We start from the raw sequence: 25283 nt of genomic DNA, 5'->3' as shown, positions 1-25283 counted from the left end.
ACTCAGAGCTAGGTTATACTTAATTTTGAAGGTTTTTTTCCGGTTTGTTGGCATCCGCATGCTTGAAGGCTCTATCTTAAATGATATAGCAATCATGGAATGCTACCACCCATGCTTTAGAAGAACAAGAACAATCTCTAAACAGCTTAGCTGAAAATCGGAAAGCTCTGGCCATCCCAAACATAACAGCAGGAGAGATCTGTGCAATATTAAATGAAACCTGATGTTTTTACATCAATAATACAGGTAAAACAGAACAAAATTTAAAAATACTAAAAGAGAATGTGGCCATAATAAATAATAACTTAGCAAATGCAAATTCATCCTGGCTAGAAAACTTTCTCTCAAATCTTCTTGCATTCTTCTCTACCCCTTTATGAGCTATTCTGCTCCCCCTCATTGCGTCCTTTATTATCCTTATATTAATTTTCCTCCTAGTCCCTGTATCTTACAATATCTAAGTTTTTTTCGCAGGTATAGTAGCTGTGACCAACCAGCAAAATTCTGAAAACACAGTCTTGCTACAACAGAAATGTAAAAAGCTACTCCTGTCACAGCAAAAACTCACTATCAGCCCATCCCAACTGAAGGCACCCAAAAACACAATAGTAATGCCCCTGCTCAACTCAAAGCAATTCTCCCCACACTACTTCCTTACTCAGCTGTTAGTAGCCAAAGAAAGAACACAACGCCCCTACTCCCTCCAAAAATTCCTTCAAGCTAAGCCAAGCTAAGGCATTAACTCAAATCCAACCCCAGTATCATTCAATTTTATTAAAAGGAAAAGGTATGAATGTAGGGTCTCAGAAAAAAGAACTTCATAGGCAAAAGAGACTTTTGACCCCGGGGCCTCTCAGCTTCTTCTGCAGAACAAGATGTGACAGCAAGATATGCCAGCACCTCACTGGAAGGCAAATGAAGCAAGCAGTCAAGGCCTGTCCCTATCTGATAACTCTTCTCAGTAGATCCAGCTGCACATCAAAGGAGAGCAGTGTGTCATCACCTAGCAGGTACCCTCCCCTCATTGCATGGTTTTTCCTTTGAAAACACAGCTCTCAGAAAGAGCTGGGGCCACTTTCTTTCTTTTGCTGGTGGCTCCCACCTGTTTCTCCCTGCTTCATCCCCTCAATAAATGTGCTAAACTTTGACTTGCTGCCTTGCATGAATTCCTTAATGACTTAGACCTAACAGTATGGATAAGTATGAGTACCATGACAATTTTAATAACAAAGATAGGATTCTAACAATTAGAATATGCAATGACAAATTTACTAATAAATTGATGTAAAAAGGGCTTTTAATAATTTAACAAAGAGTGTCTGCTTCAAAATCTTTCTACAAAGAAAATAACTGCTCTGCACCTTTTGGGCAGGTCTGTCAAACATGCAAGGAGCAGAGGAGTTTAAACTTGTTCAAAATCAATCAAAGAAAAGTAAAAGAGAAACATTCCCCAAACAGTCCTAAAAGGTTAATTTAACCGCTGATAGTAAAGTGGAAAAAGGACACAAATGACAAATAGTTATATGATAAACACACTAATCAAGATGCAAAAATATGATAAACACACTAATCAAGATGCAAAAACCAAAACAAAATACTGGGAAAGTAAATTCAGCAAAGTACAACACTTACCACATGATTAAGTAGGTTTATTCCAGGCATGCATGTTTGAACCTTAATAAAAATTCAGTGATTTAGATCACTGTTTTCACAGATGTGAAAAGAAAGCACTCATATTAATCTCAACAGATGTGGAGAACTGTTTCAATGCAGTTCAAAAACTCTATGTAATAATAATATACAGCAAACAAGAAACAGAAAAGAAGTTCACTAGCATGGAAAACTACAACTGATGTACTATTTCAAGGTGAAATCTCCAACAATGCCTTTTAGCCTAGCAGCAAAGTGTGGATTTCTTTTGCTATATATAATAAATATGTAAAACTGGTAGCCCTGGCCAGAATAAAAAAAAAAATAAATGAAAGATGTTACTCATTAATGATAAGACTATTTGTATGAATAAAAAATTATTTTCCTTTCTTTTCATTGGCCCGAAACAGACTTTGCCCTACCTAGCTCTAGGTTTCCCAGCTTCTAGGTAAAGGGAAAGCACAATACACTGGTAGAAAATTGGTAGGATCGTGGGGGACTAAGAAAGGAGAAAAGAACATTATTTAAGTGGAACAGAGTATATCACCATGAAGGCCCTAAGCAGATATCATGACTGGTATATTAGATTGAGTGCCCAGAATGGTACAATGTTTTTTTAAAGATTCATTGTATTAAATAGCACTGAATATTTACCCACAAGAATGCTGGAAAAATTTATTAGGTGTGGTTTGGCCAACATTTCCTAACTATGTCCATTGTAGAGAACACCCAACTCATAACGGATTTCATGAGAATTTCATTAATAAGGGTGAAACAGGGGTAGGAATCAATATTCGTTTTCTAACCATGACAACACTACTGCTACTGCATATGCACACGGAGTGATAAATACTGCAAAAGAGGTGGTCTTTGAATACATACAACAGTGCAAAACATTCTTCTAAATGTGTTTCCATTCTTAAGGTATGTGCTGTGAATGACAACCATATGAGGAATGTATTAGAATAATTTGCAATTTACAGTGGAAGAAGTTTAGATGTAGAGAGTTAGGGAGACAACCAAATATATGAACAGAACCACAGAGGAATGGCCATGGAAATTTGAATACAATAAGCTTAGGCAGCTGTGAACTTGAGGAGAAACAGAGGCAGTGTGAATAGAGAAAAGAGGACTAAGCACTGATTCCTAGGATGATCTCATAGTTAGAAGCCTGTCAGATAAACTGGAGTTTTAAAATGATATGTCCTAGGTCATAGGCATGTAATCAATGATAGTGAATAGTGTAAATTCATGTCATCTCTTTAACAGCTTATACATCCTCTAATTTAACATAATGCTACTGGTGCCACCCTGGCTCTCTTGCTTCCAAAATTATATGTAAGCAATTATATACAGATATATTATATATACAGACCTTTACATTGTCAATATCTTCTCACTTTTAAACATCTTTAATGTTTGAGCTAGGTCAGCATTCTTATTTTACTTGAATGACTGTATTTGGCCACACAGCGTGACCAAGTGATTTTTGCGCTTCCACATCCAACAGTGTAAATATCTCCATCCAATGCAAAGATAAGGATAGTCTGCTGGTTTGAAAGGATTACGTGCCTAGAAAAGCCATGTTTTAATCCTAACTCATCTTGTGGGTCTTTTAATCCCTAGGTAGTACTGTGGGTTGGAAAGTTGAACAGGTTATTTCCAAGCAGATGTGGGTATAAACTTTCAATTAGAGGGAGATGTAATTCTACCCATTCCAGGTGGGTCTTAATCTGTTTACTAGAATCCTTTAAAAAGGAAACATTTTGGAGAGAGAGGGAGAGCCATGAGATCCATGAGAGCTATAAAATCCATGAGACCCATGAGAATAACAAAATTCCACGCAGCCAGAGACCTTTGGAGAAGAAGAAGGAAAACATCCCTGGGCAAGATTCACAAAAGAAAAAGCCTGGAGAGAAAGCTAGCAGAAGTCACCATGCTCACCATATTGACAGAGAAATCCTAAACTTCAGTGGCCTTCTGGAACAAGGATGCCTTAAATTGCACATATTTCTAGACTTGCTTTAATTGGGACATTTAATTGAACAAGCTATGAGTTAAAGAACCTCATAAACTGTCTAACATGATGAATATCTGTGAAGCCCCAAATATCCATCAATCATAATTCCTTACAAACAAATTTATTTCCTTAAAGACCACTGTTTAGAACCCCCAAGAAGGCACCCAGCTTGCACTACTATATAAATCTGTGTTCCCTGAATTACAAGTCTAAGATCCCACTTTTGTTGTCTTTCAGCTTAGCCTGTAATTTCTTGGTCAACATATCTGGTGTTAGAAGGGGGATATATAGTGCCCACCACCCCTGTTCCAGAGGTGCCACTGGTTTCCAGCACAGTAGCTGCTAAAGTCCCTTGTATTATGCTGATTTTCCAAAGTGAGTACTCTTGGTTCTGAACCCCCTTCCTTTTGCTTAGGTTCTAGCACGTTTGGGTGTCTTCAAGTTAAGGAAATTTTGAACTTTGTTCTTCTGATTCTACTTTGAAAGTTGTTCTTCTGGTTTGGGCTGGTGGCAGTAGTCTTTCTGGTTGCCCTATTGTTTTATAGGAATTTTTCCTATGTTAAGTACTCAAATATTTGGAATCTCTCCTTTCTCTTTTTCTCTAATTTTATGCAGCAGAATACCTCCATGGCATTTTATTTAACCATTGTCCTGAATGGGAGCAATCACATAATCATCTTGGTGGACACTGTTAGGCTTGGAGGACAGGACCCCTTCCCATCATAATGTAACCTATCCCTGGAAAACATTTCAGGAAGCCTCTCTCATTAAAAGAATTAAACACTACGACCAAGTCGAGTTTATACCAGGAATTCAAGAGTGATTCAAGACAAGAAAATCAATTAATGCAATACAGCAATTAACAAATCAAAAGGGAAAAATCACATGATCAACTCGACTGATGCTGAAAGAGCATTTGACAAAATTTAACATCCTTTTCTGATTAAAAAAAAATACTACAAAAGATAGTACCCAAAGGTAACTACCACAATATGATAAAAGGAATATATGGAAAACTGACAACAAGCTGCACTCAAAGGAGACTGAAAGCTTTCCCCGTAAGATCAGGAATCAGACAAGGATGTCCACTGTCACAACTTTTATTCAAAACTGTGCTAGAAGTTCTAGCTGGAGCAATCAGGCAGGACAAAGAAATTAAAGGTATCCAAATTGGAAAGGAAGAAGTAAAACTTTTATTATTGGCAGATGACATGATACAATACTTGGAAGATCCTGAGAAATCTACAGCAAAGTTACTTGAGCTAATAAACAAATTCAGCAAGGTGATGGGATATAAAACTAATATGCAAAAATCAGCAATGTTTCTATATACAAGCAATGACCTAACTGAGAAGTCAGTTAAGGAAAAAATTCCATTCCAAATAGCAACTAACAGAGGAAGAATGCTCACTTTCCCTGTGGAGACCTAGGCTCAATTCCCGGACCATGCACCCCCCCAAAAATATACATATACAGCAACTAAAAGAATCATGTACTTAGGAATGCACTTACCTAGATGTAAAGGACTGTACATAGAAAACTACATAACATTGCGAGGAAAAGAATAAAAAAAGATATAAATAGGTGGAAAGACATTCCCTGTTCATGGACAGGAAGGCTAAATACTGTTAAGACATCAATTCTACGCAAATTAATCTACAGATTCAACACAATACCAATCAAAATTCCAACAACCTACTTTGAAGACTTGGAAAAGTTAGTTACCAAGTTTGTCTGGAAGGGAAAGAGACCCCGAATAGCTAAAAGCATCCTAAAAAAGAAGACCAAGTGGTAGGATTAATACTCCCTGACTTTAAAAATTATTAAAATGCCACAGTGGTCAAAACAGCATGGTACTGGCACAAGAAGCACTGACCGATAGAATCATGAGTGCAGAAATAGACCACCAAATCTATGGTCAACTGATTTTTGACAAGGCCTCCAAATCCTGGGAAGTGGGACAAAATAGTCTTTGCAATAAATGGGTATAGAAGAACTAGATAACAATAGCTAAAGAATGAAGGAGGACCCCTATCTTACACCATACACAAAAATTAGCTCAAAGTGGAACAAACACCTAGATATCTAAGAACTAGCACTATAAACCTTCTAGAAGAAAATGTAAGGAAACATCTTCAAGACCTAGTAATAGGAGGTGGCTTCCTAAACTTTACACTCAAAGGACAAGCAACAAAAGAAAAAAATAGTTAAATGGGAACTCCTCAAAATCAAATCTTTCTGAAACTCAAAAGACTGCCTCAAAAAGGTGAGAAGGCAGCCAACTCAGTGGGAGAAAATATTTGGAAATCACATATCAGACAAAGGTTTGCTAACTTGTACATACAAAGAAATCATAAAACTCAACAACAAAAGAACAAACAACCCAATTATAAAATGGGCTAAAGATATGAATAAGCATTTTTCTGAAGAGCAAATATGGATGGCTCAAATCAAATTAGCGCTTTTTTGCACATATAATGCTTTGCAAAGATATATACTTGCAAATACATATCATTAACTGATCTATTCAGTAAAAAATATTGACTCAGTAATTATTACATATAATGCCCTATGACGTAGGGGCTCTTGATAAAAAAGGACCAAGAGAAGTTGGCTCACCATCAGGTAATGGAAACAGGTGAGTTAACAAGTGTATCTGAGTAAGAAAGGACCACAAAATGTAGAAGTTTAAAAACAAAAAGTACATGTTTATATAACAATTTTGCTGGTTGGACTTTTTTGGATCTGGTGAACTGATCCAGATTCAGCAACTCTAGCTGGCCTAATACACGTATTCAATTACTTGCTAGGTCACCTGATGGCTGGCTAGTATAAAAACCACTTGATAACAACAACTGAATCCTCTCATTATATGGTTACTCATTGTCCAGTAGTCTGGACTGAGATCATTCCCATGGATTGTTGGGATTCATGGAGCAGCTAGACAGCCAACCTTTACATAGAAGTCTATTCAAATCTCTGCTTATATCATGCTTATCACAGTACAATTGTCCAAAGCAATTATACGGCCAATTCAAAATAGGGGTTGAGTTAAATACCTTCTGCCTTAATACCTGATTCCACAGAAAAGATTATTCTTTCTATAACTATAACAAAAATAGATTTGTGAGTGAAACTGTGATTTTTGCTATGATGGGTGTTCTAGTTTGCTGGCTGCCAGAATGTAATATACCAGACACTCAACGTCTTTTAAAAAGGGAAATTTAATAAGTTGCAAGTTAACAGTTTTTAGGCTGTGGAAATTTCCCAATTAAAGCAAGTGTTTACAAATTTCCATTCTAAGGCATCCAGAGAAAGATACCTTGATTCAAGAAGGCCAATGAAGTTCAAGGTTCTCTCTCAAGTGAAAAGGCACATGGCGAACACGGTCAGAGTTTCTCTTTCATCTGGTAGGGCACATGGCGAACGCAGCATCATCTGCTAGCTTTCTCTCCAGCTCCTTGGGAGACATTTTCCTTCTTCATCTCCAAAAATTGCTGGCTGGTGGTCTCTCTGCATCGTGATGCTGTGGCATTCTCTGCACTCTCACATTCTCCCACATTCTCCAAAATGTTTCCTCTTTTATAGGATTCCACTAAACTAATCAAGACCCACCCAGATGAATGGAAACACATCTTCACCTAATCCAGTTTAACAACCACTCCTGACTGAGTCACATCTCCAGGGAGATGATCTAATTACAGTTGCAAACATATAGTACCGAATAGGGATTAGAAGAAATGGCTGCCTTTACAAAACAGGATTAGGATTAAAACGTGGCTTTTCTAGTGTTCATACATCCTTTTAAACCAGCACAATGGGTATGTCCTTGGAAGAAATGATTAAGAGTCAGGGAGGCAGGGAATCTCTGGAGCTGGGATGGAGGTACTTACCCCAAACTTCTTTTTCCGGGACTCAGAGCCAAGCAAGCTCAATTGCCCACAGGGGTGGCAGTGCTTACAATGACTTTGACCTCGGGAATTATTTGTGGTGCTTTACTCTCTCATGACACCCATGCCCATAAACCTCTGATAAATATACAGTTCTTTAAATGACATATTTAAAGACAAATTCAGTATCCTTAGAAAATATAACAAAAATGAAGTAAAGGTCTCCATAAACACACCTTCCTCTTTCCCCCACTCTACTCCAACTCCCCTTTTGCTTTCTGCTTTTCCATGGAAATATTCTTCTTTTCTATGGAAATAAAGCAGTGAGTTCACAGGCCTGCACAACTGAGTAACTTTTCTGCATCTATTCTGGACAATTCCTCAGAATCCCAGTGAAATTTTTCATTCACTCCTTCTTTTCTTCACATCATAAATTTTGCTAAATGTATATTGATAAGAAGTACTTTCACAGTGAAAGAGCCAATGAGCACAATTCTCTCATTCCAATTCTTTCTACAACTCTTCAATTTAACCCTCTTTTTAGGAGGGAGTCATATTCTCCTGCTTCAGGCTCCTATCAATCTCATATTTCCTTTGTCTTTTGCCTAAAATCTAAGAGAAAGGCCTCTTTCTCCCATACCAGCATGTCATCCTGTTGGGGTGAAGATGACCCAGAAACAATAGGCTCTGAAGAATTTTGTTTCTGTCCTTCCTGTTACTAGTGATATTTTAGTCTCTCCTGAGTTGGAGACTCTTATAGAGTCCTGAAATTCCATGTATCATCTTCTCCCACAGGAAGATTTCTAATCAACAGTTGCTCAAGGTAATTGGGTTCTGAGTGAGCACTAAGGTTACCAGTAACACTTCTGTGACATCATTGCTGACATGCTTAGTTTTGGGGGCCCACTGTGAACTAAACACGGCAACAGGATAAACCATGCAACTATCGCAGCAAGGGTCAGGATAGAATGAAAGGAGATTATATCATATTCATATGATAAAACTGAAGTGAACATTTTCCCTGTCCTCAAAGTAGTTGCTTTCTTTTGGGTAAGAAAATGTAATGAATGACAACAGACTGAATATTGTTTCTGCCCAAACTGCTCATCTAACTCTGATTGAAGCCTATCTACTGTCCTGGTCACCCAATACCACTCAAACCTCTCAGGGCTCCTTTGCCTCATTCTTCACAAAGGCTTTTCCTTCTGAAAAGAAGTTTTCTTCCATATTTGGGAGTCACCTACTTTCATCACATGTAGTGGTTTAGAGAGCTGACTCTAGCCAGACTTCTATGTGTGAGTCCCAGCCCCACCCCTTACTGACTATATGACCTTGCAGGCGTCATTTAACTTCTCCTTGCCACACTGTCTTGATCTGCAAAATAGGGCTCTCCACCTCATAAATTTACTTGAGAGGATGTAATATGTTAACAGAGGCAAAACACTTAGAACAGAGACTGCTACAGTATAAGGCCAAGTGAATGCTCGCTATTATTATTACACTTTATATCACAGCTTTCTGATACTGCACACACTAGGTAATGTCCCTGATTTATTTATTCAGAGTATCTGATAATCCTCCATCATAATTCACTTCATGATTCATGGATGATTCACATTTGCAAATCTGTCTCTTCCTAAAGGATATAAGTAAGTGATGGCAAAGAGTGGGTCTGCCTCAATTTTGTAGTCCCAGAAAGTAGGATGGTTCCTGACATAGAGTAGGTACATATACTAGATTCAATGAATGACTCTCCCAAAAGAGTGATCTTACATAGCCATCCTTTGCAGAATGGGACTCTTTGACTTGGCACCTGGAGCTACTTGGAGTGGAGCATCTCGTCTACTCTTCCTTCATTTTACTTTTCCCAAACCCTGTAAATATTACTTTGAGGATACTCATCACCTCCATATGCTTCTCTTCACACTTGCTGGAATAAAGTTAGGATCATGGCCTCAGAGAAAAACACTGAAGCTCAGATGGTCAAACTATCTTTGCTCTCAGGCAATATCCTCTTCATTGGGCCACTAGGCGTGTATGTCTGCTTTGGTTCTGGATGCCATTTAGAAGAGAAACTGGGTAAATTTTGGAAAATCTTTGAGGAAGAGTTTAAGAAATTTATAGGGTGGTGAGTAGCCTGAGAACTAGAAGGAAAATGAAAAAATTTCACTTTAAGAAGGAGGAGGTTTGTTTGTGTGACTTCAGAGGGCAAAACAGAAAAGTTTTTGGAAAAACAATAGGACTTCCGGAGAAGATGGTGACTTAGTAAGATGCGCCGGTCTTAGTTCCTCCTTCAGAACAGCTACTAAAGAAATAGAAACAGTACAGAACAGCTCCCGGAGCCACGACAGAGACCAAAAAGACAGTGTACCCCATTCTGGAATGGTGGCAGCGCCAGGGAGAATCTGCTGTGGTGAGATCACCCAGGGGGTTGCGCTTCTCCAGGCCGGGGCGGCTGGGAGAATTGGACAGGCAGTCTCCTCAAGCTGTGGTGGCTGTCGCTCCCCTCCACGCTCGGCCCCCCGGACCGGTTGGGAGAATTGGATCGGAGGTCCCTCAAGCGGTGGAGACCGGCGACCGGGGTCCCTTCCACACACGTGGCTTCCCGGTTTGGCTGGGAATGGTGGATAGGCACTCTCCCAAGCCGCGGCGACCGGCGCCCCCCCCCACCACGCTTGGCGTCCTGGGCCGGCTGGGAGATTTGGACCGGCACACCCCCAAGCTGCGGAGGCCGGCGACCCTCCCCACGCGCGGATTCCCAGGCCAGCTGGGAGATTTGGATTGGCACTCCCCCAAGCCGCCGCAGCCGGTGCCCCCACACACACGTGGATTCCCGGGTCGGATGGGAGATTCGGATCGGCACTCCCTAAAGCCGCTTTGGCTGGCGACCCTCCCCCACAGCGAGAGTTTTCCAAAGTTAAAGGAGCCACAGCATCTTTTACTGGTGGGACCTGCAGACAGACGAGCACCACGAGTGCCACCTACTGGGCAAGATAAGAAAAACAGAGCCCAGAGATTTCACAGAAAAATCTTTCAACCTGCTGGGTCCCACACCCAGGGAAATCTGATTAAATGCTCAGACGCCAGCAGAAAATAACGGATCACGCTCAGAAAATTGAAGATCTGGCCCAGTCAAAGGAACAAACCAATAGTTCAAATGAGATACAGGAGCTGAGACAACTAATGCTGAATATGTGAACAGAAATGGAAAAACTCTTCAAAAACCAAACCAATAAATTGAGAGAGGACATGAAGAAGACATGGGCTGAACAAAAAGAAGAAATAGAAAATCTGAAAAAACAAATCACAGAACTTATGTGAGTGAAGAACAAAGTAGAAAAGATGGAAAAAACAATGGATACCTACAATGGTAGATTTAAAGAGACAGAAGCTAGAATTAGTGAACTAGAGGATGGAACATCTGAATTCCAAAAAGAAACAGAAACTATAGGGAAAAGAATGGAAAAATTTGAGCAGGGGATCAGGGAACTGAATGACAATATGAAGCGCACAAATATACATGTTGTGGGTGTCCCAGAAGGAGAAGAGAAGGGAAAAGGAGGAGAAAAACTAATGGAAGACATTATCACTGAAAATTTCCCAACTCTTATGAAAGACCTAAAATTACAGATCCAAGAAGTGCAGCGCATCCCAAAGAGAATAGACCAAATAGGCGTTCTCCAAGACACTTACTAGTTAGAATGTCAGAGGTCAAAGAGAGAGAGAAAATCTTGAAAGCAGCAAGAGAAAAACAATTCATCACATAAAAGGGAAACCCAATAGCGCTATGTGTAGATTTCTCAGCAGAAACCATGGACGCTAGAAGACAGTGGGATGATATATTTAAATTACTAAAAGAGAAAAACTGCCAAACAAGACTTCTATATACAGCAAAATTGTCCTTCAAAAATGAGGGAGAAATTAAAACATTTTCAGACAAAAAGTCACTGAGAGAATTTGTGACCAAGAGACCAGCTCTGCAAGAAATACTAAAGGGAGCACTACAGTCAGATACAAAAAGACAGAAGAGAGAGGTATGGAAAAGAGTGTAGAAAGAAGGAAAATCAGATATGATATATATAATACAAAAGGCAAAATGGTAGAGGAAAATATTATCCAAACAGTAATAACACTAAATGTTAATGGACTGAATTCCCCAATCAAAAGACACAGACTGGCAGAATGGATTAAAAAACAGGATCCTTCTATATGCTGTCTACAGGAAACACATCTTAGACCCAAAGATAAACATACATTGAAAGTGAAAGGTTGGGAAAAGATATTTCATGCAAATAACAGCCAGAAAAGAGCAGGAGTAGCTATACTAATATCCAACAAATTAGACTTCAAATGTAAAACAGTTAAAAGAGACAAAGAAGGACACTATCTACTAATAAAAGGAACAATTAAACAAGAAGACATAACAATCATAAATATTTATGCACCGAACCATTATGCCCCACAATGGATGAGGAATACACTGCAAACACTGAAAAGGGAAATAGACACATACACCATAACAGCTGGAGACTTCAATTCACCACTCTCATCAATGGACAGAACATCTAGACAGAGGATCAATACAGAAACAGAGAATTTGAATATTACAACAAATGAGCTAGACTTAACAGACATTTATAGGACATTATATCCCACAACAGCAGGATACAACTTTTTCTCAACTGCGCATGGATCATTCTCAAAGATAGACCATATGCTGGGTCACAAAGCAATTCTTAAAAATTCAAAAAGATTGAAATCATACACAACACTTTCTCGGATCATAAAGGAATGAAGTTGGAAATCAATAATAGGCAGAATGCCAGAAAATTCACAAATACCTGGAGGCTCAACAACACACTCTTAAACAACGAGTGGGTCAAGGAAGAAATTGCAAGAGAAATTAGTAAATATCTCACGGCGAATGAAAATGAAAACACAACATATCAAAACCTACGGGACGCAGCAAAGGCAGTGCTAAGAGGGAAATTTATTGCCCTAAATGCCTATATCAGAAAAGAAGAAAATGCAAAAATTCAGGAATTAACTGTCCACTTGGAAGAACTGGAGAAAGAACAGCAAACTAACCCCAAAGCAAGCAAAAGGAAAGAAATAACAAAGATTAGAGCAGAAATAAATGAAATTGAAAACATGAAAACAATAGAGAAAATCAATAAGGCCAGAAGTTGGTTCTATGAGAAAATCAATAAGATTGGTGGGCCCTTAGCAAGATTGACAAAAAGAAGAAGAGAGAGGATGCAAATAAATAAGATCAGAAATGGAAGAGGAGACATAACCACTGACCTCACAGAAATAAAGGAGGTAATAACAGGATACTATGAACAACTTTACGCTAATAAACACAACAATTTAGATGAAATGGAGGGGTTCTTGGAAAGGCATGAACAACCAACTTTGACTCAAGAAGAAATAGATGACCTCAACAAACCAATCACAAGTAAAGAAATTGAATCAGTCATTCAAAAGTTTCCTTAAAAGAAAGTCCAGGACCAGAAGGCATCACATGTGAATTCTACCAAACATTCCAGAAAGAATTAGTACCAACTCTCCTCAAACTCTTCAAAAAAATCGAAGTGGAGGGAAAGCTACCTAATTCATTCTATGAAGCCAACATCATCCTCATTCCAAAACCAGACAAAGATATTACAAAAAAGAAAACTACAGACCAATCTCTCTAATGAATATAGATGCAAAGTTCCTCAACAAAATTCTAGCAAATCGAATCCAACAACACATTAAAAGAAGTATACATCATAACCAAGTAGGATTCATCCCAGGTATGCAAGGATGGTTCAACATAAGAAAATCAATTAATGTAATACACCATATCAACAAATCAAAGCAGAAAAATCACATGATCATCTCAATTGATGCAGAGAAGGCATTTGACAAGATTCAACATCCTTTCCTGTTGAAAACACTTCAAAAGATAAGAATATAAGGGAACTTCCTTAAAATGATAGAGGGAATATATGAAAAACCCACAGCTAATATCACCCTCAATGGGGAAAAATTGAAAACTTTCCCCCTAAGATCAGAAACAAGACAAGGATGTCCATTATCACCACTATTATTCAACATCGTGTTGGAGGTTCTAGCCAGAGCAATCAGACAAGAAAAAGAAATACAAGGCATCAAAATTGGAAAGGAAGAAGTACAACTATCACTGTTTGCAGACGATATGATACTACATGTCGAAAACCCAGAAAAATCCACAACAAAACTACTACAGCTAATAAATGAGTACAGCAAAGTAGCAGGTTACAAGATCAACATTCAAAAATCTGTAGCATTTCTATACACTAGTAATGAACAAGCTGAGGGGGAAATCAAGAAACGAATCCCATTTACAATTGCAACTAAAAGAATAAAATACCTAGGAATAAATTTAACTAAAGAGACAAAAAACCTATACAAAGAAAACTACAAAAAACTGTTAAAAGAAATCGCAGAAGACCTAAATAGATGGAAGGGAATACCGTGTTCATGGATTGGAAGATTAAATATAGTTAAGATGTTAATTCTACTTAAATTGATTTACAGATTCAATGCAATACCAATCAAAATCCCTACAACTTATTTTTCAGAAATAGAAAAACCAATAAACAAATTTATCTGGAAGGGCAGGGTGCCCCGAATTGCTAAAGGTATCTTGAGGAAAAAAAACGAAGCTGGAGGTCTCACGCTGCCGGACTTTAAGGCATATTATGAAGCCACAGTGGTCAAAACAGCATGGTATTGGCATAAAGATAGATATATCAACCAATGGAATAGAATAGAGTGCTCAGATATAGACACTCTCATCTATGGACATTTGATCTTTGATAAGGCAGTCAAGCCAACACACCTGGGACAGAACAACTCTTCAATAAATGGTGCCTAGAGAACTGGATATCCATATGCAAAAGAATGAAAGAGGACCCGTATCTCACACCCTATATAAAAGTTGACTCAAAATGGATCAAAGATCTAAACATTAGGTCTAAGACCATAAAAGAGTGAGAGGAAAATGTAGGGAGATATCTTATGAGTCTTACAATTGGAGGCGGTTTTATGGACCTTAAACCTAAAGCAAGAGCACTGAAGAAAGAAATAAATGAATAGGAGCTCCTCAAAATTAAACACTTTTGTGCATCAAAGAACTTCATCAAGAAAGTAGAAAGACAGCCTACACAATGGGAGACAATATTTGGAAACGACATATCAGATAAAGGTCTAGTATCCAGAATTTATAAAGAGATTGTTCAACTCAACAACAAAAAGACAGCCAACCCAATTACAAAATGGGAAAAAGGCTTGAACAGACACCTCTCAGAAGAGGAAATACAAATGGCCAAAAGGCACATGAAGAGATGCTCAATGTCCCTGGCCATTAGAGAAATGCAAATCAAAACCACAATAAGATATTACCTCACACCCACCAGAAGGGCCATTATCAACAAAACAGAAAATGACAAGTGCTGGAGAGGATGCGGAGAAAGAGGCACACTTATCCACTGTTGTTGGGAATGTCAAATGGTGCAACCACTGTGGAAGGCAGTTTGGCAGTTCCTCAAAAAGCTGAATATAGAATTGCCATACGACCCAGCAATAACATTGCTAGGTATCTACTCAAAGGACTTAAGGGCAAAGACACAAACGGACATTTGCACACCAATGTTTATAGCAGCATTATTTACAATTGCAAAGAGATGGAAACAGCCGAAATGTCCATCAACAGACGAGTGGCTAAACAAAGTGTGGTATATACACACGATGGAATATTATGCAGCTTTAAGACAGAATAAACTTATGAAGCATGTAATAACATGGATGGACCTAGAGAACATTATGCTGAGTGAGTCTAGCCAAAAACTAAAGGACAAATACTGAATGGTCCCACTGATGTGAACTGACATTCGAGAATAAGCTTGGAATATGTCATTGGTAACAGAGACCATCAGGAGTTAGAAACAGGGTAAGATAATGGGTAATTGGAGCTGAAGGGATACAGACTGTGCAACAGGACTAGAATAAAAAACTCAAAAATGGACAGCATAATACTACCTAATCGTAATGTAATTTTGTTAAAACACTGAATGAAGCTGCATCTGAGCTACAGTTTTTTGTTTGTTTGTGTTTTTTGTTTTTTATATATATATTTTATTTTTTATTATTATTATCTTTATTTTTTTCTCTACATTATCATTCTATATCTTTTTCTGTTGTTTTGCTAGTTCTTTTCCTAAATCGATGCAAATGTACTAAGAAATGATGATCATACATCTATGTGATGATATTAAGAATTACTAATTGCATATGTAGAATGGAATGATTTCTAAATGTTGTGTTAATTTCTTTTTTTTCTTTTTTAATTAATAAAAAAAACAATAGAAGAAGAAAAGATCTATGCTTGTTCAAAATGAAGCAAAATTCTCTCCGTGGCCTCAGCCTTTGTCTTCAGACCTTTGCATAATCTTGGCACCTCTCAACTTGCACTGTGGTCTCAAGAGAATATGTGTGGTTTCCTGAAGGCACTGGGTCAATTCATTCCTCCTAACCATCCACTTACCTTTCCAAATTTAAACTTCAAGCATCACTTCCTTGTACTTTAACCCCTGTCCATTTCTGCCCAGCAGACAGGAGGACACAACTGAAATTGGTTTAGCACATTTCAAGCCCATATTGACCATATTACCTGAATGCTAACATCTGGACTTTAGTTTACTTTAATAACAAAATCAAATGCAAAACAGGATCAGTTACAGCACATCGTACCTCACTCAGAACACTACTCTAGACTGAAAAATAGGGTCTTTTCTACAAACACAAATAACCTGTAATAAGTTGCCAGAGACTATGTTATTTTCAGTGCCCCAAAAATAAATGTGCTGTTTTCCAAGTCCATTGAGTGTAAAACCATTTTAAATTCCTCAGCAATACAATTTTAACAGAAAACAAAACAACAACATAAAAAACATAACTGGCAAGGATCTAAGATAAGGGATTACTGCATAAACCCTATGCTACACATATAAAAAATAACTCAATCTTCCCCTAAACCCTGTGAGGTAGCTTGCCAAGGGAGTCTGAAAGAAATAGGATTTGTACAGAGGCCCCACATTGCATTCACTCCAAACACATTTCAAGGGAACTGAATTACAAAACACTTTTCTTGGCATAGCAGATAAAGGCCAAGCTACAGGAATGGCTGCCTCCATTGACATTTACTTAATCAGAAATTCTCTAATTCCCACTTACACTCTTTCTCCAGCCAGTTTCAGTTGCTCCAGACCCCATCCCTTCTTCTCTGCCTCTAGCATTCACTGGCTCATCATTGCTTCCTATTCCTTTCTTGGTCTGCCAATCCTCAAACACCTTCCTTAGAGGGTGCTCCTCTTTGTTCTCTCATTGGAGCCTACAGCCCTGCCACAAACACTCCCATCCTGGACACACAGGCACTCAACCTGCCTCTATCTGTTCATCCTAAACTCTCCAATCTTTCCCTTATATTCAGAAACATGCACAGCCCATTAGGCTTAAAAATAAACCTTGATGAGCTTAAATATCCCTATCTGTGATCTGTCCAGACACAGATATAAGACATTTTCTGCCTTCACCTCTAATGAGGATATGTTAAGAGTAGTTTCTACTCAGAGGAGAGCAATTTTAGCCTTTCATTTGTATACAATGCTGTAGCAGATAGGATTAACATAAGACCTGTGGAACTACTTGGGAGTAGATGGCATGAGGGTGGTGGTGGCAGTAAGCTGCTTTATGATATCTGATTTATGTAGAAAAGTCTGGGAGGAAGAGAATGTTTTTTAACCCAATTTTATTCTGGTTAAGAATAAAATTGTCTGATGTCTGATGTAAACTTAAGCTTCAGACCCCCTGAGCCCGTCTGTGTCTCTTTTCCTTCCTTCCTTCCTTCCTTCCTTCCTTCCTTCCTGCCTGCCTGCCTCCCTTCCTCCTTCTCTCCCTTCCTTTCTTTTTCTCTTTCTTTCTCTGTCTCTTTCTTTCTTTCTCTCTCTCTTTCTTTCTTTCTCTCTCTCTCTTTCTCTCTTTCTTTCTCTCTCTCTTTCTCTCTCTCTCTCACTTTCTCTCTCTCTCTCTTTCTTTCTGTCTCTTCCTTCTTTTCTCTCTCTCTCTTTCTTTCTTTCTTTCTTCCTTTCTTTCCTGTCATTCCTTAACATCCTTTGAGCTCTGTTTCATAGGAAGCAACACAATGCAAAGAATCATCACTATTTCCCTGCTATAAGCAATGGACTCCTCATTATCATCGGATTTAAAAGTAATCTACCTCAGAAATCACATTCCTAAGGTCTGCATCCAAGGAATATTTATACCACTGAGGATCATAATGAATCCCAAAACTTGAAATGGGAATTGTCTTATAAGTGATTAATTGATGACATTCTTTCAGGAGAAGGATAATGAAGAAAGTAGCATAGCTAAGTGAAGAAATCCATGCTAAGAATGGCCTCAGTAGAAGGATTACTTCAGCCTGATTCCAATGTGGATATTGGAACAAAATTACAACACACAGATGGTGTGACCTTGACACCATTCTGAGGTCTTAGTACAACCATCAATCGGTCATTAGTCATTGGCTGCCTTTGGAAGACACCTACATCCCATTGAGCCAAGAGCTTCCAGCAAATATGCTCAGCAATTGGGGGAATAGGTAAACCAGAGTCCTGAAGAGGATCTGAGCAAGACATTAACAACATTCTCTAGGGAATTGGCAGAAAAGAAACAGATAATAAGTCATAGTTGGTGAATGTAGTCCTTTTCTTGACTTTATGGTGAAAACAGGGTTATTCACTTCATAATTGTTATTTACATTATAAATTTAGATTTTATTTACTTTTCTGTCTTTTGTATCTTAAAACATTTAAGTGTTGAAATAAGGCAAGTCAAAAAGCAAGTTCATGAAGAATACACACAATACAACATCATTTCTATGACTAGGACACATTACCACAACAAAACAAATCTATACATTTTTATTAGCACTTAAATAACTGTATATTAAAGCACTGAAAATTGCCCATAGTATTTAAATACATACGACACACAATTCAGGAACTAAGATCAGAAGCAGATGTCAAAAGCAACATTAGCCTCTTTGTTGTTACTCATATCATCTATATGAGTAGTTAAAACAATATAAATAAAATATGATAAGACACTTATGAGGGTATCCAATTCCAGATAAATGTAATAAACACTCCATTGTGTATCTCTCAATGAATGCAACTAAAATATATAGAGAATCATTAGGGAAATTAACGAAAGATTCTGAAATATCAGTTGTTGCAAGCAATTAGGGAAAGAAAAGAACTCCAAGTATGAACAGAATTGTATGTTCTGAACCCAAATGCAGTCCAAATCCCAGAATTATACACAAGGAATGGAGAGAATAACTGCCAAAAGAAGCACTCTTACTCATCTGAGTAGCAATTAGGGATCCAAACAGACAATGCCAGAATGAGAGCAATCATGAAAACAAAAGTTGTATCCTCCTTGACCAAAGGAACCATAATGCCAAAAGTGTGGTGATAATCTCTGTTAAGCACTTTTCCCCTGTATCCTCTCACTATCATGCACCTGAAGCAGAACAAGTCACACGAAATACATGACAGAATGTGCTAAAATTCCAGTACTAAGGTCAGAAGATGAGCAACAAGAATTCTCAAGAGTTCAAAAAGTTTCAGACAGATGTTGGAGAGGTGACAGCTCAAGAAATGATCCTATAGCTTTGTGGATAGACTCCTTGGTTTACCCCTTAGGTGCATAATATGCACAGGACCATAAAGAACCCACCAAAAATACTGAGAACTGAAATATTGCACATTCCAGGTTCCAGATCAGTTGACACATACATGGGTAAAATTGAATAGCATTACAGAGCTTTATGAACTGTACTGAGTTTTGAGCCACAGTACAAAGACAACAAGGTAGACCTTGCAGAATGACTCTAACTGGGTAAATTGCCTGACAAACAATACAAAAGTCATTCTCACTAGTATTTAAACAAGACCCAGAAGCTCATCTTATAATACCCAAATACTGTAGGAAACAAACTAAAATTACTTGACACAAGAAGAAACAGGAAATCTCAGGGGAATAAACAATCAAAAAATACCAATCCAAATTACGCTGATATTGGACACATGAGACAAAGATTTTAACACAGCTATTATAATCACGTAGCATGAAGTAAAAGGGAACACTCTTTTAAAAATGGAAAAATAATGTTACCAATATAAGTTATTTTAAAATGGAATGTGCAGCTGTTATCATTTATAAAAACAAGAACAAAATACTCACACGACAGTTTCTAAAACAGATTTGGGAAAGCTGAGGAAAGAATCAGTGAACTTGCAGGTATGTCAACAAATATCTGAAAAACTGTGATGGTTAATTTTACATGTCAACTTGACTAAGTTATGGTCCAACTGTTTGGTCAAACCTGGTTTAGGGGTTGCTGTGGAGATTTTGTAACTGGAATTAGCATCTACTATAAATTGACTTAAAATTAAGTAGATTACCTTAGATAATGTGGGTGGGCCTCATCCAAGCAATCGCAGGTTTTACGAGCAAATAACTCAAAGTTCCAGGGTTGAGATGAAATTTAGTTTTAGGACTTCAACAAAAACTGGTTCTGAACTGATACTCATGTTGGAAGACCTGAAACTTATCCTGTCATCAACCAATCATAGCATGGGCTTATGGATGTCGTTTGACCAATGGAGTTTCAGCTCAGAATCATCTGAGTATGGATACAGTGTACCCCTGAACTCACCCTGTGATTATTTACTAAGTTCTGCAATATCTAATTGGAGTTGACATACTTAGCAACTGGATGTGTCCCCACATTGGCTCCTTGAATTATGGAAGAGGGTTATTATGGTAGGAAAGGCCAAGTGGAAGCCAACAGAACTGTCCCTATCTAGGGAAATAGTAAACAAAAAGCAGTATACATTATGTGTGAGATTGCTGCTATTAGTTCCACAAACAAAAACCTGAAGGAAGTAAGGATAGTGATTCCCACCATATCTCACTCAACTCCCTGTTTTGGCCTGGAAGGAAAGCAAATGGATCTTGGAAAAAGACTGGATTATAATAATCTTAAAACTTAAAACTTCAGCTGCTGTTTCCTATGTGGTGTACTACATATGAAAATTCACACATCAGTCAGAAATATTTTCACAATCTTTTCCTCAGGGGTATATCAACTCTCAAACTCTATATCATAATTTAATCACAGGGAATTTGTTCACCCTTTTTTTCTACAAGACATCATGCTAGCCCATACCACCGAGGATATAATAACAACTGAATATAAAGAACAAGCAGCTGCAATTACTTAGTAGTGAGGCATTTTTGTGTCAGAGGGATTGAAAATATCCAACAAAAATACAGGGATGTTTCACCTCAGTGAAATTCACAATGATATGGGGCATGTTAAGATAACCCTTTGAAGGGAAGGAAAATGTTTTAATAAGTCCCCTCCCATAACAAAAATAGTCACCCAGTTTGTAGTGTTTTTGATTTTAGAGACAGAATATTTCTCATTTTGGTGTGCTACTCAAGCTCAATTACCTCACTTATCTAAGTTAAGTGGCATAGATAATGTTTGGAGTTCATAGCAGATTCCTACAAAGGAATCACAGCACAAACTCTGATGATTTTGGAGAAGTGCCATGCCATTGACTACAGATAAGTGCTCTCTTCTTGAGAAGAAGCTTTTGGTTTGCCACTGAGCTTAGAGGAGAAGAAGCACTTCCATAAACATTGGCCTCTTGTGACCTGGCCTTGCCATCATGTACTAGATGTTTTCTAATACACCAAGCCATAATGTTTGGCATGCAGAGCAGCACCCCATTATCCAATACAAGTAGAATATATGATATCTTGCTTCATAAGGCCCTGGACGCAAAAGTAAGTAAAGGGGGAAGTGATCCAAATGTCCATGCACATCACTCCTGTCAAATTTCCTTCTTTCTCCCAGCATTAATTATGAGAAGTGGCTTCTTGAGATGTACTTTTCTTTTTTTTAATTTTTTATTAATTAAAAAAAATTACAAGAAACAAACATTCCCAACACATACACTCAGCAATTCACAATATCATCACATAGTTGCATATTCATCATCATGATCATTTCCCAGAGCATTAGCATCAATTCAGAAAAAGAAATAAAAAGACAACAGAAAAATATAACAAACAGAAAAAAAAATTTTACAGGCCACACTCTTTACTGATCCCTTTCATTGATCACTAGCATTTCTAACTAAATCTATTTTAACATTTGTTCCCCCATTATTTATTTTTATTCCATATGTTCCTCTCATCTGTTGACAAAGTAGATATAAGGAGCATCAGACACAAGGTTTTTACAATCACACAGTCACATTGTGAAAGCTCTATCATTATACAATCATCCTCAAGAAACATGGCTACTGGAACACAGCTCTACATTTTCAGGCAGTTCCCTCCAGCCTCTCCATTACATCTTGGATAACAGGGTGATATCTACTTAATGCATTAGAATAACCTCCAGGATATCCTCTTGACTCTGTTTGGAATCTCTCAGCCATTGACACTTTGTCTCATTTCACTCTTCCCCCTTTTGGTCGAGAAGGTTTTCTCAATCCCTTGATGCTGGGTCTCAGCTCATTCTAGAGTTTTTCTCAATCCCTTGATGCTGAATCTCAGCTCATTCCTGGATTTCTGTCCCACACTGCCAGGAAGATCCACACCCCTGGTAGTCATGTCCCACGTAGATGTGGTGGGGGGGTGAGTCTGCTTGCTGTGTTGGCTGGAGAGAGAGGCCACATCTGAGCAACAAAAGAGGTTCTCTTGGGGGTGACTCTTAGGCTTAATTTTAAGTAGGCTTGACCTATCCCCTGTGGGGTTAAGTTTCATATGAACAAACCCCAAGAATGGGGACTCAGCCTATAGCTTTGGTTGTCCACACTGCTTGTGAGAATATCAAGAATTCAACTTGGGGAAGTTGAGTTTTCTCCCGTTCTCATCATTCCCTGAAAGGGACTTTGCAAATACTTTTCCACTCACTGATCAAATCACTCTGGGACTCATCAGGGCATCATCTGGACAAACCAACAAAATCTCATGTCCTATACAAAGTTCCATGTACTTAAGGTGTTCAATCAACTATCTACATAAGTTATATTAGGAGATGCACTAGTCAAAGAATAGATTTGTACCAAATATTTTTTGCTTTACACATTAGTTGAAAATTTAAAATATTAAGTACCATCTATTTTCAGCACACATTATTTTCAGTAATGACATTCTTTTGTTCATCCTCATGCGAAAACATTTTTTAAATTTGTACATTTAGTCACTATCATTATACACTGTAGGCATTCCTAGATTACACGATCTCAATCTTTATCATCTTTGTGATTTCATTTATGCCCCAGCCCTCCTCTCTCTATCATTCTCATATGCAGCTTCATTGTTTTAACATAATTGTATTACAGTTAGGTAATATTGTGCTGCCCATTTCTGAGTTTTTATATTCAGTCCTGTTGCACAATCTGTATCCCTTCAGCTCCAATTACCCAATATCTTACCCTATTTCTATCTCTTGATGTTCTCTGTTACCAAGGAAATATTTCAAGTTTATTCACTAATGTCAGTTCATATCAGTGAGACCATACAGTGTTTGTCCTTTTGTTTCTGGCTAATCACACTCAGCATAATGTCCTTAAGGTCCATTCATGTTGTTACATACTTCATAAGTTTATTCTGTTTTACAGCTGCATAATAATCCATCTTATGTAAATGTCACAGTTTGTTTAGCCAAATGTCTGTTGATGGACATTTTGGCTGTTTCCATCTCTTGGTAATTGTTAATAATGCTGCTATAAACATTGGTGTGTAAATGTCCATTTGTGTCCTTGCCCTCGTGTCCTTTGAGTAGAGACAGCATATAGATGGGTCCTGTTTTTTAATCCATTCTGCCAGACTATGTCTTTTGATTGGAGAGTTTAATCCATTAACATTCAGTGTTATTACTGCATGGGTAGTACTTTCTTCTACTATTTTGCCTTCTGGATTTTATATGTCATATCTAATATTCCTTCTTTTTACCTTTACTCATAGTCTTCCTTTCGACACTCTTCTCCACACCTCTCTCTTCTGCCTTTGTGTCTGTCTCTAAAGTGTTCCCTTTAGTATATCTTGCAGAGCTGGACTCTTGGTCACAAATTTTTTGTCTGAAAATGTTTTAATTTCCCTCTCATTTTTGAAGGACAGTTTTGCTGGATATAGAATTCTTGGTTGGTAGTTTTTCTCTTTTAATAATTTAAATATATTATCCCACTGTCTTCTCGCCTCCATGGTTTCTGCTGAGAGATCTGTGCATAGTCTTATTGGGCTTCCCATGTATGTGATGGATTGCTTTTCTCTTGATGCTTTCAAGATCCTCTCATTCTCCTTGACCTCTGACATTCTGATTATTAAATGTCTTAGAGTATGTCTATTTGGATCTATTCTTTTTGGGGTACGCTGCACTTCTTGGATCTGTAATTTTAAGTCTTTCATAAGAGTTGAGAAATTTTCAGTGATAATTTCCTCCATTAGCTTTTCTCCTCCTTTTCCCTTCTCTTCTCCTTCTGGGACACACACAACACATATATTCTTGTGCTTCATATTGTCTTTCAATTCCCTGAGTTCCTGCTCATATTTTTCCTTTTTTTTTCCCTATAGTTTCTGTTTCTTGTTGGATTTCAGATGTTCCGTCCTCCAATTCAGAAATCCTTTGTTCTGTCTCTCAAAACCTACCATTGTAGGTTTCCATTGTGTTTTCATCTCTTCTACTGTGTCTTTCATTCCCATAAGTTCTGTGATTTGTTTTTTCAGATTTTCAGTTTCTTCTTTTTGTTCTTTCCTTGCCTTCTTTATATCCTCCCTCAATTCACTGATTTGGTTTTTGATGAGATTTTCCATGTCTGTTCGTACATTTTGAATTAATTGTTTCAGCTCCTGTATGTCATTTGAATTGTTGGTTTGGTCCTTTGACTGGGCCATGTCTTCAATGTTCCTACTGTGATTTGTTATTTTTTGCTGGCGTCTAGGCATTTAATTGCCTTAATTAGTTTATTCTGGAGGTTGCTTTCACTTCTTTTATCTAGGGTTTTCTTGCTGGATGAATTTGTTGTCTATCTGTTCTTTGACATTCCGTTCAGCTTTATCTGGACATTTAGCTTAAGTTTTGTTTAACAGAGGAGAATTTTTCAGTTCTTATTTTCTTGTTTCTTGCCCTGCTTGTGTGGTGCCTTTCTCCCACACACACTTAAGAGGGTCTACTTAGATATTATAGACCCCAGCCAGGTTTTCCCAAATGAAACTGGCCTCCTGTCAGGAGGAAAGAGTCACCTGTGTCAGTTTTCCCTGAGGGTGAGACCCACAAGGTTGAAAGACTTTCCTGTGAAGTCTCTGGACACTGTTTTTCTTATCCTGTCCAGTATGTGGTGTTTGTCTGCCTGCGGGTCCCAGCAGCATAAGACGATGTGGTACCTTTAACTTTGGCAGACTCTCCCTGATGGGGGTGTGGTGGAGACAGAAGAGAGGTTGTAGGCTGCTTTTAATGGCTTCAAATTACCAAGCCCTGATGTCTGAATTTCTTGATGGAGGGATTCCACCTGAGTGAGGCTTCACCTCTCCCCTGGGGAAGGCACAGT

The 25283-nt window shown here is 38.1% G+C and overlaps 1 long non-coding RNA gene across 1 annotated transcript in view; it reads left to right on the top strand.

Annotated features, from left to right (window-relative positions):
• Nucleotides 1–456: 456 nt before the first annotated feature.
• LOC143677346 (uncharacterized) overlaps nt 457–25283 on the top strand; it is a 61958-nt gene continuing 37131 nt past the window's right edge. The window contains exons 1-2 of the long non-coding RNA XR_013172519.1: nt 457–1010; nt 3908–4045. This is a non-coding gene — a long non-coding RNA (uncharacterized LOC143677346). The remainder of the gene's footprint in view (nt 1011–3907; nt 4046–25283) is intronic.

This window comes from Tamandua tetradactyla, chromosome 3 (assembly GCF_023851605.1).
Source record: "Tamandua tetradactyla isolate mTamTet1 chromosome 3, mTamTet1.pri, whole genome shotgun sequence".
NCBI classification, from domain to species: Eukaryota; Metazoa; Chordata; class Mammalia; order Pilosa; family Myrmecophagidae; genus Tamandua; species Tamandua tetradactyla.
Note: the sequence above shows the minus strand (reverse complement) of the source record. Positions and strands in the feature narration are given on the sequence as shown.